The sequence below is a fragment of the Giraffa tippelskirchi genome, chromosome 11 (assembly GCF_054371585.1).
Source record: "Giraffa tippelskirchi isolate mGirTip1 chromosome 11, T2T-mGirTip1v1.2.pri, whole genome shotgun sequence".
Classification (NCBI taxonomy): domain Eukaryota; kingdom Metazoa; phylum Chordata; class Mammalia; order Artiodactyla; family Giraffidae; genus Giraffa; species Giraffa tippelskirchi.
Genome location: NC_137285.1, coordinates 84,015,582 through 84,029,928, shown reverse-complemented (window position 1 = coordinate 84,029,928; position 14,347 = coordinate 84,015,582). Strand labels below are relative to the sequence as shown.

Genomic DNA, 14,347 nt, shown 5'->3' with positions numbered 1-14,347 from the left:
TCTTCCATTCTCTGTTGTTGTTGTTCAGTCACTCAGTCATGTCCGACTCTTTGTGACCCCATGGACTGCAGCACACCAGGCTCCTCTTGTCCTTCACTATCTCCCAGAACTTGCTCAAACTCTTGTCCATTGAGTCAGTGATGCCATCCAACCATCTCATCCTCTGTCGTCCCCTTCTCCTCCCGCCTTCAATATTTCCCAGCATCAGGGGCTTTTCTAATGAATCAGTTCTTCCCATTGGGTGGCCAAAGTATTGGAGTTTCAGCTTCAGCATCAGTCCTTCCAATGAACATTCAGGACTGGTATCCTTTAGGACGGACTGGTTGGATCTCCTTGCAGTCCAAGGGACTCTCAAGAGTCTTCTCCAACACCACAGTTCTAAAGCATCAATTCTTCGGCGCTCAGCTTTCTTCACAGTCCAACTCTCACATCCATACATGACTACTGGAAAACCATAGCTTTGACTATACAGATCTTTATTGGCAAAGTAATGTCTCTGCTTTTTAATATGCTATCTAGGTTTGTCATAGCTTTTCTTCCAAGGAGCAAAGCATCTTTTAATTTCATGGCTGCAGTCACCATCGGCAGTGATTCTGCTGTTATGAGAGCGTGACTAAATGCTGGATGTTTCCTTCTGGCTCTAGGAGGGTCCAGGTCATCAGAGCAGTCAATATCAAATCCTTGCATTTAAAACATAGCATGAAATTATAATCTAGTGAACACTTCTCCTCAGACACTCTCTGGGTCTATATCTGTACCTGTCAACCAGTCTTTGTCACTGAAAATTGATTTCTAAGTGAAACTGCAAATCTTGTCAAACAGGGTTACATAAAGTTGATGAAAGTAATGCTGGAGATGGCAAAGCCTTTGACAAACAAGATTTAGTATCTAAAAGCCAAAGGACAAAATCAACAAGGATGTTGACAAAGTAAGTGCTTTAGAAGAGAATTAATCAGCAAAATATTTAATAGAGGTCTTTAGGGGAAAATAGTGAAGCCCATTCACTTTTTTTTTAAAAATGATCAGTCTGTAAAAGTCAAACACAATGATGAAGGATATCAGAAAGTGATGCCAATAAAACAGAAAATTCTTGATTTTTGGGGGTTATAAATGAAGATAAAATATACTTACTTTATAATTTAATTATGTTTTTCAAAATAAAATGCAATCAACAGATGGGTGAGATTCAGCTGGCCAGTCAGGGCAACGGGCTCTCTGTCCTAGAACCATGGCCCAGTTTGTCCGTAACCTCGCAGAGAAGGCCCCTGGCGCTGGTCAACGCTGCTGTGACTTACTTGAAGCCTCGATTGGCTACGTTTTGGTACTATGCCAAGGTTGAGCTGGTTCCTCCAACCCCTGCTGAGATCCCTACAGCAATTCAGAGCTTGAAAAACATTATCAACAGTGCTAAAACCAGTAGCTTCAAACAGCTCACAGTTAAGGAAGCTCTACTAAATGGTTTGGTATCCACTGAGGTGTGGATGTGGTTTTATGTTGGCGAGATCATAGGCAACTGTGGCATCATTGGCTATGATGTTTGAAGACTAATTTTTAACATGTGATTTTATTTGCTTTATTATTCAAGTGTTCTTGGACCATGTGTGAGCAGACTGCTATTTGAAAAAATAAGACAATGTGTCAGAAAAAAAATGCAATCAAACTTTGACATTTTGGTTCCTTTTAGTGTCCACCTTAGGTGATCATTTTTGGAGCCAGCATCTCCTGTGTTTGTTCATTTTCCTTGTTTCCAAAAGGATTTAAGGTGTCTAGCATTCTTTGTTGAATATTAGTATATTCTAAATTCTTACTAAATAAATATACTAAATATTAGTATATTCTAAATTCTAATTCACCAAAAGAATCCACTTCCTAATGCCTCTCTTACGGTCTTCATTTTTAAAATATATTTTGCCTACTAAATGGCATTTTTAAGTAGTATTTTTTTCTCTGTTAAATAAAATTTTGTGTACTTACTTCGGATTAGCACCACAGAGAGTGGCTATAATTATAGCTAAAAGTCGAGGTGTCCTTCTGACCTGTTGGACACCACGTGGTTGGGAAAGAAAGAGAGCTTCCAGGGCTTGTTCAGGACATAGGATCCAAGCTGTGGAGAAGAGGGGCAAGTAGACAAGAAACTCAGATGATAATATGGTCGCTCAGCTGTGACTGGGCGATTGAGTAGTAGGTCTGAGTAACTCTTTCCAAGTCTGGGGAGTATGAGAGAGTGAGTGGAAGTGAAGTGAAACTCTCATGTCCGACTCTTTGGAACCGCATGGACTATACAGTCCATGTAATTCTCCAGGCCAGAATACCGGAGCGGGTAGCCTTTTCCTTCTTAATTTATGCCAGGCCTGCATCAGTTCAGGTCTGAGTGCCATTGAGGTGAACAGGAGGGACAGTGAGACAAATATCAGGTTTGAGTAGATGTGAATTTAAGTTGAGGACTAACAGGAAATGATTATTTGTTGTTGTTGTTGTCCAAGGTTTATTGAAAATACCACAGCACAGCAGAAAAGACTCAAACGGCTAACAGGAAATGATTATTTGTTGTTGTTGTTGTCCAAGGTTTATTGAAAATACCACAGCACAGCAGAAAAGACTCAAACGGCTCCACGCAGTGTTTTGAAATTCATCCGGACTGCAGGCTGAGTGACCTGAAGGTTGGACAGACAGCCCGAGTCCAAGAGCTTCAGCATTTCCTTCGTGTCAGGATCTACTTCAATGATTTCCTGATCCAGGGCTGAGATGTCAGGCACGTGATTGTCTCTGTCTCTCCTTCTCCTGCAGCTTGACTCTCCCCGGGCCTCTTTGAGTCCGCTTCATCAGATGTGTGACGTAGCCGGCCATCTTGTTGCAGAGCTGGGAATAATGGCGGTCTCCGCGCACACCCGCTTGTTGGTGTGGAAGTCGCCGCCCAGGCGCGTGTGGTACTTCTCAGAGACCCGGGCCGCCTTTTGGTGCAAATGCGGCCCCTGTTGGCGGGTCCTTGGAAAAAGAGCAGGAAATGATTATTTTTTGTCTTCCCTAGTATACTGAGGGGAAGCTGAATTTATGCCTGGCAAAGTTTTCCTTTAATTTTTTTTTTTTCCTGTCTACATCTGCTTTCTCTGTTCCTGTATCAGAGACTTGAGGAGCTATCCTGCATGGCAGTGATGAAATCAGCTTTGTTAGAAGTAAAAGTGTGAAGTCCTTTCCAACCCTACTGTTTTAGATTTAAGGGAGATGGAAAGTGAAAGTGAAGTCGCTCAGTCATGTCCGATTCTTTGCGACCCCATGGACTGTAGCCTACCAGGCTCCTCCGCATGGGATTCTTCAGGCAAGAATACTGGAGTGGGGTGCCATTGCCTTCTCCAGAGGATCTTCCCAACCCAGGGATCGAATCCGGGTCTCCTGCATTGGAGGCACACGCTTTAACCTCTGAGCCACCAGGGAAGTCAAGGGAGATAGATAAAGGAGAAAAGAGTGAGTATAACCTTAAAATGTTTAAAAATAATTATAATTAGTAATACTGACACATTAGTAATATTGACACTTAGAGAATAAAAAAAAGAAGAAAAAATCATAACTTCACCTGTCTAAACCATGATGAGTATTCTGGTGTTTTTTCTTAATTTTTTATTTGTATGATTTTTGCTTTCTTATGTATTTTTGTATCATTTTCTTTCACTTCCTATTACATAAAAAATGTTTCCATATTGTGATATGGTCTTGATAAGGAGCAAAGGGCACACCATAATCTAGTGACTGAATGAATCATAGTTTTCTTTATTACTGGACAGTCACACAGGTTTAAAGCTTTTGTCTTTGTCTTTTTAAGGTATTGTTTTTATGGACTTTTGGAGCATACTGTTTCTTGTGGACTTAAAATCTGAGTGGGAGAAAGAACTTCCTGGTGGTCTAGTTGTTAGGACTCCACGCTTTCACTGTGGAGGGCTCAGATTCATTCCCTGGTTGGGAAATTAAGGTCTCACAAGCAGCAAGATGCAGCCAAGAGAGAAAAAAAATGGATGGGAGAAAAAAATAATGTCATTAATTTATTCACTCAACTTATACTAACTGAATAAGACACCAAATTAGGTACTGGGAATAAAGGACTTCAAGGAAAGGCCCAATGATTCTTCAGATATAGTACAAGGAATTGCCAGATCCATTTTTCTTTTTTAACATTTAATTTTATTTATTCATTTATTTATTATTTTTGGCTTTGCTGCATCTTCCTTGCTACGGGGACTTTTCTCTAGTTGTGGCAAGTGGGTGCTACCCTCTAGTTGTGGTGGGTGGGCTTCTCGTTGCAGTGGCTTCTCTTGTTACAGAGCACGGCTCTAGGGTTCATGGGCTTCGGTAGTTGCTGCCTGGGGGCTCGGTAGTTGTGGTCCTGGGCTCTAGAGCACAGGCTCAGTAGTTGTGGCACATGGGCTTAGTTGCCCCACGGCATGTGGGATCTTCCCGGATCAGGGATCAAACCTGGATCTTCTTCATTAGCAAGTGGACTCTTTACCACCGAGCCACTGGGGAAACCTACCAGATCAGTTTTAAATTTATGCTGATTAACCGACGGCAACATCAAATCCGTACTTCTGAAAGCCAGCAGTCAGGTATAGGCTCCCCCTAGTAACCACACTTTCATAGCTGAAGGTCAGCCAATCCCCATATACTCCACTTCTGAAAGTCTGCCGATCCTTGAAGTTCCCGTTTCCCAAAACTTTATATAAGAGTAACTCTAAAAAATTTTGAAATGGTAACTATGTGAGATGATGGTTATGTTAATTACTTGATTGTGGATGATTTCACATTCACATGTATATGTATGTCAAAAAATCAGAGGTACACCTTAAATATATACCGTTTTTAATTTGTCAATCAAACCTCAATAAAGCAAAAAAAAAAAATTAATTCTATCTTTCTACTTTGTTTAGAGAGACACTGCACAGCTCTCTCTTGCTTAGCAAGCCAAAAATATTCAGCTTTTTGTTTTGATGGCTTCTTCATTTCAACAGCAATATCAAGGATAAATAAAAAATATTCCATCCCCTTAAAGACACCGTGACTTAGAGATAACTCACTTTCACACAAAAAACTATTTTAACTAGGTATGCCACAAGAGAAATACTAACAAAGAACCACATGAATTCAGAGAAGAGTCCTTCCTACTAGGAAGTTCAGAGAAAGTGTCACAGAATGGACCTAGAAAGAGGTATAACTAGAGTTGCTTATACCCGGAATAAAAATATCACAGTAACAATCACAAACCAAGATTTTTTGTTTTCATATTGTATTAGTCTACTCAGGCTGCCATAACAAAATGCCATGACATAGGCTGTGTAAACAACAGAATTATCTTCTCACAGTTACGGAGGCCAGAAATTTGAGCTCAAGATCCAACCTGTTTGGTTTCTGATGAGAGCACTGTTTCCAGCTCACAGATAGCTGTCTTTTTGCCATGTCCTCACCTGGTGGAAAGAGCAAACTCTCTGGTGCCTCTTGCTGCTGCTGCTGCTAAGTCGCTTCAGTCGTGTCCGACTCTGTGCGACCCCATAGATGGCAGCCCACCAGGCACCCCCATCCCTGGGATTCTCCAGGCAAGAATGCTGGAGTGGGTTGCCATTTCCTTCTCCAATGCATGCATGCATGCTAAGTCGCTTCAGTCATGTCCGACTCTGTGCAACCCCATTGACAGCAGCCCACCAGGCTCGTCTGTCCACGGAATTCTCCAAGCAAGAATACTGGAGTGGGTTGCCATTTCCTTCTCCACTGGTGCCTCTTATCAGTTTACTAATTTTATCGGATAAGGCCCCTATCCTTAGAACCTCATTTAACCTGAATTATTCCTTGCAGTTCCTATCTCCAAATTCAGTCACATTGGGAAGATTAGTGCCTGAACAGATGAATTTGGGAGAGGACACATTTCAGTTCACAGCATATATGAGTTTCAGAATGTCACTCAAATTTCAAGACATAAAAATAATAGACTTGACAAAACTTAGCAAGTGATTTGAAATTGACTGAGGAGAGAGTAAGAGAGAGAAGTTAGAGGTTAGGGTGTTTTACGATTCCTAGATTTGGTGACTGGAAGTAATTTACTGAATGCAGAAGAAGAAATAAGTTTGAAAAAAGATAAAGAGTTGAACATGCAGTGCTCTATCTGTGGAAATTCAGATAGGCTCTGGTCTTGGAACAGCATATGCTGCAGTCGCCAGCCTCCCAGATGGCCCCAAACAGTTCTTACCTCCACTATTCATGCCCTATGCAGTTCCTTCCCATGCTGATCCATATAACCAGCAGGGTTTAGCAGAAATGGTGGTGTGAGTCTTCCAAGGCCAAGTACTAAAAAGATACTGTGACTTTGTTTCTTCTTGGATCACTCAACTTGGGAAAGAGAGTTGCCCTGCTTTGAGGACACACAGGCAGTTGTCTGGAGAGCTCCACGTGGTGAGGAACTGCGCCCACCTGCCAACAACCAGCATCCACCTGGCAGCATGGCAACGAGCTGCCTTAGAAGGCAATCCTCCAGCCCCGGTCAAGCCTTCGGATGACGGTAGCCCCTGATTCCATCCTGACTGCCACTTCATGAGAGGCCCTGAGGCAGGCTCACACAGCCAAGCCACTGTCAGATTCCTGATCCACAGAAACTGTTTGAGATAACAAGCATTTATTATTTTAGGCCACTTTTGGGGGATATTTGTTAACAAAAGCTAATATATCTGCTTTAGAGATTGGGAGTCATTCAGCAGCAGTCTAAAGAGTTAACAGTACAGCACTGAGATTTAAGAGCATGGATTCTAGAACCAAACTGTCTAGGCTTAAACTATGTTTCTACCATTCAACTTCTGGGCCTCTGTTTTCTCATTTGCAAAGTAAGAAAATAAAAAATTATGCCTATCACCAGGGCTCCAGGGGTTAAGTTTCCATGCTTTCAATACAGGGGTTGTGGGTTCAGTCCCTGGGTCGGGGAACTAAGATCCCTCACGCCGCAAGGTGCAACCAAAATTTTTTTTATAAACGTGTGTGTGTGTTAGTCGCTCAGTTGTGTCCAACTCTTTGCGACCCCACGGACTGTAGCCCGTCAGGCTTCTCTGTCCATGGAATTCTCCAGGCAAGAATACTGGAGTGGATTGCCGTTCCCTTCTCCAGAGGAACTTCCCAACCCAGGGATCAAACCCTGGTCTCCTGCATCGCAAAATTGTCCAATTCCTTGTATGGGACAGACAGACATTTCCAAATTTGGAATTTCAAGTAAAATATCAAAAAAGATTTTTTAAAAATTATACCTATCTCATTTTTTAAGGGTTAATTGAGTTAATGCATATAATTACAAGAATGCCTAGGACATAACATCCTTCTTAGCCATTATCATTAGATGATGCTACTAAGTATTACAGTCTAAGTAGTACTATAGTAACAGGCAAGCAAGAGAACTGAAAGTTCTCTAGAAGTATATGGAGTAGTCAAAAGAGAAGCTGGCTGTATACATCAAAGCTGCAGAGCTTCGGTTGCTCCAAATCCTAATTTCAAGGTCTAATGGACTTTCAGCATTTGTCCAAGTATTTCCCCACCACTGTTTTCCCAGTGACCCAAACCAGAACTCTGAACTTATCCTAAACCCTTTCCTGTACCTTGTCCTTCACATCCAATCCTTCTTTCCAATTATACTTGTTAAGGCTCCAATTAATGCCAGTCACTGTTTCTAGTGGCCAGAACAGAAGGCAGAACAGTGAATAAGACAAAGTCTCTGTCCTAACATGACTCACATTTCTATCTTATTCTACAGAGGGACACAGCCAATCTACAAACAAGAACAGAGTATACTGTCGGATAACAATAAGTGCTATTCGGAAAAGTAAAGAAGGATAAGGAGGTGGAGGGAGCAGCGACTCTAGAAAACCTAACCTTGTCTGTTAACTTTACCCCGTAAGTCTCTCCACCTCATCCTTGCCTTCCCACTGCCAGAATCAATACAGTTCACCATCCTTGGTCTGGATTGTTCCTGTCTCACCACCTTTACTTGTTATGAATCACTAGCTCATGTCTGATCACATTATTTCCCAGCTCAGAGTACTTCAGTGGTTCCCTATCCAAACTGAGAGTAAAACCTAGGCAGCTACAAACTCTCAGCTGATAACCATTTTCCCTGTTTCACTGAACAAATTGAAGTGATTAGAAAGAAAAGAAAGTCAAAGTGCTCAGTCACGTCCAACTATTTGCGAAGTGATCAGAAGAGAATTTTAATTCTCTTGTTGCAGCTACACACATGCCTGAGTTTGGGTCCATATGCTCTACCTGCCCCTGCATTTTAATGGCCAAACTTCCCTCAAAGGGCAATGCCAATCGAAGGCCACAATTTCCACTTATGCACTAGATCACATCCTCTCAGCCACTCAGGGACATTGCTCGATCAACTTTCTGTTTCTCTTCTACATCATCAACTTGCCCCACTTTAGCAGACCATTCTCATCATAAACATATTATTTCTGGCACTATGAAAAACTGTTGACTCACTTCTCCCCTTGTTAGAGCCCCATTTCTCTTTAATGAATAACTACTTCAAGAGTTGTTCATGTTCATTGTCACTAAAATCTGCTCTTTCCATTCTTTCTTGAATCTATTCCAATTATGCTTTTGACCTCAAAACTGCTTTTGTGAAGGTTACCAAGAACCCCTGCATTGCTAAATCTAGAGAACGGTTCCCAGGGCTCATCTTCATTGATTCATAAGCGTAGTTTAACACAATTAATCAGACTCAGCTCTTTGAAAGACTTTCTCTACTTGTTTGTTTCCAGACGTTGCAAGTTTTCTGATTTTTCTCCTACTTCACTGGCTTCTCTTTCTCGAGAAAATTGAGAGTCGGACATATGATCGATCTCTTGTTGATAACTTTCAGTCTCATGGCTTTAAAACCCACCTGCCGGGATACGCTTACATCTGCTAACTTCCTATCCCCAGCCCAGAACTCCCTCTTGAACTACAGACTTGTCCACCTCTCTGCTCTCCCAAGTTTCCCTTGCAGTGTAGCAGGTAAAGAATCCGCCTGAAATGCCAGAGACCTGGGTTCAATCCCTGGGTGGGGAAGATTCCCTGGAGAAGGGAAAGGCTACCCACTCCAGTATTCTGGCCTGTAGAACGCCATGGACTGCCTAGTCCATGGGGTCGCAAAGAGTCAGACACAACTGAGCTGTTCACTTTCACTTTCTGCTCTCCCAAACTCCATTCTCTCTCTTTTGCATGCTTGCATGCTAAGTTGCTTCAGTCCTGTCCAGCTCATTGTGAGCCTATGAACTATAGCCCTCCAGGCTCCTCTGACCGTGGGATTCTCCAGGCAAGAATACTGAGGTGGGTTGCCATGCCCTCCTCCAGGGGATCTTCCCAACCGAAGGATCAAACCGTGGTCTCTTATGTCTCCTGCACCGGCAGGTGGTTCTTTACCACTAGCGCCACCTGGGAAGCCCATCTCTTCCTTTATAGCTCAGGAAAATGACAGTGCCGTCATTCCAGATGCTCAAACCCAAAACCCTGGAGTCAGGTTCTTTCTTTCAGACCAGACCCTTAGGGTCTGAGAGTCTTTGCTCAAATCTCATCTTTTCTTTGAGTTCTTTCCAGGTTACCATAGTTTAAATTCAGCTTCCTTCCCTGATTTATTGTCCAAATAAATCACTCATTACAATCTGACATAGAGCGTTCACTAATTTGCCTTTTTCCTCTGAAGGAAATAGTTTTTGACTTAGAATCTTGGCTGGGAGTGAAGGGAGGGCAGTTTTAGAGTTCTCTACTAGGCTTTCCCACTAAGATCGCTCTTACCTCCCAGGCCAACCACCCTTAGTGAGTTTCTGCCAAGTGTGTCTATTCCATCTGGAAACCAGGGAAGTGGACATGGGGCTGGGTCTTCAGAGCCAGTGGGCCCACTGTGAGTTGAACTCAACTCACTTTATCCCCATGTGCCTCCCTCTGCAAGGGGATCCATTCTATTGCTTCAGGTCTCTGCGTATCCATTTCAAATTGGACCCAGTGTCTAGTGGTTCTTGAAATACTCCCTTTTCCTGGTGTGCAGCCACTCGAGCACCCACTGGTTTCTTGGGCTGGAGGACTCTCTTCATGTTCCATGGTATTTCAGGGTCCTTCCTCCTGGGGATCTGACCTCTTTTCTCCCCCCTTTTAGTCAGTAGGTTCCAAGTTGGAAAACTGGTTCAGGTTCAGAAACTTGGCAAAGGATTGTGACTTTTTATTGAGCTATCTTCAACCTCCTGTTTATCAACCTTGACTTTTTTTCTTTTTAAATAGGTTTATTGAGATATAACCCACATACCACATAATTCACTTATTTAAAATGTACAACTCAATGGTTTTTAGTGTATTCACAGATATGTTCAACCGTCTCCAAAGGAAATCTTAGAGCATTTTTACCATCTCAGAAAGAAACCTTGGGCCCTTGAGGGATCAGCACTTTATCTGTTTAACCCCCCACCCCCACCCCAGCCCTGAGCAGTCACTTTCTATATTCATGTAATTGCCTATTCTGAACAGTTCATGAATCATATAATACGTGGCCTTCTATGACTGGCTTTTCTCATTTAACCACATGTTTTCAAGCTTCGCTCTATGTTGTAGCATATATTCATACTCCATTCCTTTCATGGTCAAACAATATTCCACTGTATGGATTTACCAAGTTTTGTTTACCCATTCACCAGTTGATGCATATTTGAATAGTACTGCTATAAACATTTGTGTGTAAGTGTTTATGTGGACAGGTATTTTTATTTCCATCCTTGATTTCTTTTGGTTATACAGACTGAGCAGAACCTAGCTTGGCCACCCATCTATTTTTCCCCTAGGGGAAATTAACTGTCTATTAACTATCTCCACAATTCTCTGTGGATCAGGCTTCCCTGGCTGCCCTCCAATCTTACCACTCATGACAATAACTGCATCCACCTGCCTGTTAATAGCTAAGCACTTTCACTTGGTCTCTTGTTTTTCAGGGTCCTAGCATTCCCAGGGCTATTACTAATCCCTGTTATTAAATGACATCTCCCACCATCAGCTGGTGATGCTGGACTCTCTCCCACCAGTTCATTCCTCAGTGCTTTGGTTAATGATGTGTCCTTTGGCTCTTTCATGGAACATAGGGCTTTAATGGGTTTTCCAGCCTTACACAGTACATCCTCCCCAACATACCCATTTCACCAAGCATTTCCATCCCTTCTTCCACTTCTTAGCATACTTACCTCACTCGGTGTGGGCTTCTCCTTTTCCATGCATCTAGGAGCCAGACTATTAGCATATCTGCAACACCTCCTGGGGTCTTTCCCAGGGTGTTAACCCTATATTTTGATTCAAGCTGATAAAACTCCAAACGCTTTTTTCTTTTTTCCATTCTTATGTATCAGTCTCCTTAATTCAGTCTCAAGCCCAGTCTCCTGGCTCCTGAAAGTCCATGCTGACCAGGACCTGCAGCTTCTTTGTAATCATTCCTTTCCTTCCTCATCAGCATGGACCCATCTTAACCTGTGACTTAACCTAGTTATTCTGCAGAAGAGCATGGCTACCCACTCCAGTATTCTTGCTTGGAGAATTCCATGGGCAGAGGAGCCTGGCGGGCTCCATGGGGTCACAAAGAGTTGGACATGACTTAGTGACTGAACAACAACAATAAATCTCATTATTACCCTTGAAGTCAGAGGTTAGGTGGGTACAGCTCTTTGGGAGGGGGTAAGGGAAAGAGAGAAGAGCACAACTTGTCTTTGGGGGGTGATCTCTTCATTATCCTCCAGAAGGAGGGAGTGTCGATCTGAATTGATGGGTAGGTATTTTCTGCAGGCTCGGATTTGAGGAATCTGGGGATTTGGGAGCAATCAACTCAGATGAATCTCACTGCACATGAGGGATCTATCCTTTCCCAACCAGAGCCCAGATCTTGGCATAGCGGACCTGCCTCTTTTGGCGCTTAGTTCTTTTCATGATTAAGTCCTGGGTCTGGTCTGGACTTTCTCAGCTTTTCACTGCAGGCAATGAGTGCCTTGTTTTTCTGTTAACCAAGGAGGCCGTATGGCTTTCACAGTAAGCTTTCAGCCACTCTTGGCCTTTTGTTTTCTTTTTCCAAAGAATCACTCCTGCCTAACAAGAGCTGCCCATGAGTTACTGTTTCCCTCCAAACACCTGATACCTCACACCCAGTGCTAGCAAATGTCCGTCTACAAAAATACATTCCACTTTATTACTGGTGCTAGTTTTAGTAATAGCACGATTACCTGCGCTGGGGCTAACCAGTGATGGGAATCCTCATTTCCAAGTGGGTGTCGGCGATCCAGCTCCAAAACCCCATCCCAGGTGTGTGGGTACTTCTGGTACTGGCTGCCGTGGGTTGGGATCCCTAGGATGCGGACTCTGAGATGGAGATCGATATGCAATAGGTTGACTGGTGAACTTGCCATCAGTTCCTGTAGGAGAGAAGGGAAGGGAAGGACAGGAAGAAAGTTGGGGCAGAATGAGAAGTTGAAGAGCAGTGCAGTTTCAGTGAAGCCCTCAGTCAAACCTACGGGCAGCCCGTTGGAATGACTCTTCTGAATTGTTCCGAGTTGCGCTGAGAGTGCTGGGCCCCACTTTGATCAGCCATGCAGCGTGGGCTTCCCTGGGAGTGTGGTGCACCCCTCTTTAGTCAGGCCATCCCTCTAAGGGCCTGAACGCTGAGGGCTTTTCACCAACAGCACTTCCAGAGCCAGGGAATAATCCTTCATTCACGAATAGAGAACAAGGTGGCACACTATAGCATCCACATGTGGGTCCCTGGGGCTTCCCTGGTGGCTCAGACGGAAAAGAACCTGCCTGCAATGCGGGAGACCTGGGTTGGATCCCTGGGTTGGATCCCTGGGTTAGGAAGATCCCCTGGAGGAGGGCATGGCAACACTCTCCAGGAATGCCTGGAGAATTCCATGCACAGAGGAGTCTGGTGGGCTACAGTCCATGGGGTTGCAAAGAGTCGGACACAACTGGGCGACTAACACTTTCACGTTTTTATGACTCGCTATGTGCATTTCCAAGGTTTTGTCCAGTGACTAGAGCGCAATAAATATTCTAAAAATTTTTTTCTAAATTGATGTGTTGTCCTGTGAACTGAGTTATACTATGCTTTGTGTTTGGTTCTCTTTAAATATGGCTTCTCAGGCTTAACGCCCAGAGACTTCAGATGATGAAGCCTCACTCCAGAGGTCAGTTACTAGTGGAAACCACTTTCCCCACCCAGCCCCCATCACAAAGCACCTTTTCTCGCCTGGACTTTCTTCATTTGCAGCCTCCTTCTGGTCTACCGGGGGGCCATTCCAGTGTCTGAGTGTGCCCAGCACCCCGTTGGAAGGCCCTGTCAGAATGGGTCTGGCTGGACCTCCTGTGTCCTGGGATCTGCCTCTGCCACTTGTGTGTGGCTTTCGCTCCAACTTTCGATTTTAGCCTTTTGGTTAAAACTTCATTTGGACTCTTAGTCCTAAACCTCGACTTCTGGATGTTGCCTTTCTGGTGTTTCCTGGTTCTAAGCTCTGGAGCTGACGAGCAAGACCAACCAGCCCTGTACTCAGGTCTGGCCCCTGCTTGCCTTAGAAGATAAGCTTTGAGAGCAAAGGGCTGAAACAGTCAGGAGAAGCTCTGGATTTTAGCGATTATCTTGTGGAACCCAGTTGTCTTTATTTCCACCCAAAGCACATGCCCTGCCAGCATTCCTGGAGGATGGGTGAATGTAGAAGAACCTGTTCTTTTTGCGGTCTGTAAGGCCCCCTAAGTACAAATTACTGCACAATTAAGTCAAGATCTATCTTCAGAGGACACTGATGGGTTTAACTATAAACATTGTGTATAATAATAGTTCCTTCTTCTGAAACTGTTTTGTGCAGTGATGACACATATCTTTTTTTTCTTTAACCTAAAGGGGACGACGTAAGGCATTTCCTTTAAGTTGTTACCCCCCCCTTTTTTTTAAACCTGTTTACACCTGATTTTCATTTTCCATATCGTCATCTATTTGTTTTCACAGGACAAATGCTGTGATTTCCTGTCATCATATACTTTTCATCATTTACTAGAAATGAATAGCTTCTGGACTTATTGGCAGGCAAAGAAAGCATTGTGAAAGCTGATCTCTTTTCCTATTAACTAGCAAATTGGTAGTAACCACTTAATGGAAGTGGAAAAGTACAAATTTTATTTGATGCAGCGAAGTGGTAATTTCTCCAGATACACAACAGTGTTTGTTTATTCTTATTATGAAGTTAACTCATACTGGCACTAAAAAAAAAAAGTGGTTTCAAGCCCTGGATTCTCTACCACATCCCTCCGGACAGCCAGTCCCAAGCTGCACATGGGCAGT

The 14,347-nt window shown here is 43.4% G+C and overlaps 2 pseudogenes; one reads left to right on the top strand and one right to left on the bottom strand.

The window, feature by feature from the left end:
• The first annotated feature begins 1,228 nt into the window (after positions 1 to 1,228).
• Positions 1,229 to 1,541, top strand: LOC145525441 (ATP synthase F(0) complex subunit g, mitochondrial pseudogene; annotated as a pseudogene).
• Positions 1,542 to 2,537: 996 nt separating this feature from the next.
• Positions 2,538 to 12,607, bottom strand: LOC145525226 (uncharacterized; annotated as a pseudogene).
• Positions 12,608 to 14,347: the final 1,740 nt, after the last annotated feature.